The sequence below is a fragment of the Arachis ipaensis genome, chromosome B7 (genome assembly GCF_059453495.1).
Source record: "Arachis ipaensis isolate K30076 ecotype BB chromosome B7, ASM5945349v1, whole genome shotgun sequence".
Classification (NCBI taxonomy): Eukaryota; Viridiplantae; Streptophyta; class Magnoliopsida; order Fabales; family Fabaceae; genus Arachis; species Arachis ipaensis.
Genome location: NC_142442.1, coordinates 97922423 through 97925457, shown reverse-complemented (window position 1 = coordinate 97925457; position 3035 = coordinate 97922423). Strand labels below are relative to the sequence as shown.

At 39.7% G+C, this 3035-nt stretch overlaps 1 non-coding gene across 1 annotated transcript; it reads right to left on the bottom strand.

The window, feature by feature from the left end:
• Positions 1-2234: 2234 nt before the first annotated feature.
• LOC148553467 (small nucleolar RNA R71) lies at positions 2235-2342 on the bottom strand. The gene has a single exon (XR_015893725.1). It is a non-coding gene; the product is annotated as a small nucleolar RNA R71 (small nucleolar RNA).
• Positions 2343-3035: the final 693 nt, after the last annotated feature.

The window sequence follows — 3035 nt, the reverse complement described above, 5'->3', positions numbered from 1 at the left end:
GCATGATAAACTAGTATTTTATGATTTATATTGTGTTTAATTGTGTAGTTTTATCAATTCTTTACCCACTTATTCATATGATAAGCATGTATTTACAATTCCTTCCCAAAATCACTCCATGATTGAAAACTTGCTTCCCAGAGACTTTTAATTATGTATTTTAATTCTCTTTTATCCCATTCGATGCCGTGATCCATGTGTTAAGTGTTTCAGGCTTCATAGGGCACGAATGACTTGGAAAGTGGAAAGGAGGCTTGCATAAAAGGAAGGAACACAAGAAACTAAGGAGATGACCAGCGAGCAATGACGCGAGTGCATGGCCCACGCGGACGCGTGAAATGGAGAATTCGAAATGATGTGGACACGTGCCTGACGTAAACGCATGGATTGGAGTCTGCACGAATGATGCGAACGCATGAACCACGCGAATGCGTGGCAAGGAAAAATGCTGAATGACGCGAACGCGTGGATGACGCGTACGCGTGACCTGTGCGATCTGCAAAAATAATAGAATTCACTGGGGGCGATTTCGGGCCACATTTTGACCCAGTTTTCGGCCCGAAAACACAGACTAAACCTAGGGAACATGCAAAAACTCAAGGAGACATCCACAGACATTCAGATTCATCACATTAGGATTACTCTTAGTTTTAGATCTGAATCTAGATTAGTATTACATTGATAGTTTATACTTTTGTTTTTGGATTGTGGATGTTGAAGAGCCATTTCCTCCGTTGAAGACATTACTTTAGTTTGTTTCTTTACTCCCTTATTTTTAATTAATTACTCATTGACTCTGTTCAGATAATTATGTTGCATTTTGAATTTATTAATATATAGAGTTATTTTTATTTTAGTTAAGTTTAATTCTCTATTTTATTTTAATTAATTATGTCTTCTCATATTTGTATGATTATTACTTTCATGTCAATGGAGTAGAATTTCTACTTGACATGGGGGTTGATTAAGAGGTGATACTTGAGTTGGAATGCTCAAGTGCTTGGTTAAACTGGACGTTGTTAGCTAACATCATACTTACTAACACTAGACCTTCCCAAGAGAGAGGGCTAGGATCTAAGGGTAAGAGTTAGTTCAATCACCGTACCTTTCCTTATTTAGTAAGGGAAAATTGAGTGAGAACAACAACCTTTTTACACCACATTTGAGAAGATCCCAACAAGGATAGAAGTTCTATTTAATAATTCCCCCAGTCAAGGCCTTTTATTCAGAGTATCAATAATTATTCTTAGTTTATTTTTATTGCCTTAATTCACAACTATTTTAATTACTCATTAACAAACTCAACTTTCTGGGAATTTTCTGATTAATAAATTAGCACTCTTTCCTGCAACTCGTTAGGAGACGACCTGGGACTCATACTCCCAGTATCTTTATTTCTAAATTTGTGATAACCCTTTTTAAATTAGTGAGACAGATCTTAGCCGGTTAAGAGCTATACGTGCAACGCTGTTCTCTTAATTGAAATCTCTTAATTGGTTAACTTCTGCCACGCATCAATTTTTGGCGCCGTTGCCGGGGAGTTGCAATAGTGTGCTAAATTATTAATTAGTGTATATATTTTATTTTATTTGCATATTATATTTTTATTTCTTTTACCATGAGCTATTTGTTTTTCTCATTGAATGACGCATTCATTGCCTGATCCGAGTTTAGTCCCATTTGATCCTGAAATTGAAAGAACTCTTTCACATATTAGACGAACTCGACGTCGGTTAGCCTCCGAGGGTAGTGAAGTGGTTATTATCAATTTACCAATCTCATCTGAGGGCGAATCTAAACCGCCATCTGAGAGCGAGACAAGCTCATTTACTACTGATCCAGTTGATTTACATGTAGGGAACATGGCAGCACCTAGGAGGATTACTCTCCAGGAGGCAGGAGCCCCAGATTTTACACTGCAGCCATATCAAGTGTATCACCTGACTGCAGCTGCAGATTTTGAACTAAAAACCGCACAGATCAACTTGATGCCCAAGTTTCATGGCTTACCTGCTCAAGAGCCTATCAAGCACCTTAGGGATTTCCAGACAGCTTGTTCTACTGTTAGGCGTCATGGTGTTGATGAAACTTCTGTTCTGTTAATCGCTTTCCCATTTTCTCTTGGGGGAAAGGTAAGGGAATGGTACTACTCCCAACCTCAAGCGACTGTTACCAACTGGAACACGCTTAGAAGAGAATTTTTGGAAAAATACTTCCCAGCTGAAGTCACAGATAGACTGAGAAAAGAGATCTCCTGCATTGTTCAAGGTGAATCAGAGACTCTCTATGAATATTGGGAGCGCTTCAACAATCTCCTGGATGCATGTCCCCATCACATGATTGATAGACTAGTATTGATAAGCTACTTCACCCAAGGCATGAACCCCCAAGATAAGACCACACTGGAAGGTGCCAGTAATGGTTCTCTGAAAAAGTACAAAATCACAGATGAAGCATGGAAACTGATCAGCAACTTAGCTGAGTCCACTAGGAATCACAGACAGAGGCGCAACCCCAAAGCTGTTGTAGAGGTTTCCTCTAGCAAGGAAACTACTGCTCTGACACAGAGTATATGTGAAATGACCAACTTACTTAAATAAATGCAGTTAAACCAACAACAAGCACAACAAGCTCAGCCTCTCCTACCCCAGCAAAGCCAACAGTTAGTTTTGCAAAGAGTATACGGGATCTGTGCTGACTATAGTCATTATACTGATGAATGCACGCAACTCCAGGAAGATAACACTGTGGCAGCCACTCACAACTTCTATGACCGCCCGAATCAAGGATACAATCAATAAGGCGACAACTACAACCAAGGTGGCAACAATAACCATGGATGGCAATACAACTCCAACCAAGGCTGGAGAGATAATTCTAACCATGGCTGGAGGGATAACTTTAATAGAGGAGGCAAAGACAATAATGGAAACCAGAGGTGGAATAACAACAACAACAATAGACAGCAGAATCAGAACCAACCTTACAGAGCACCCCACCTAAGATAATCACAAGGACCCCAGCAACCCCAACAA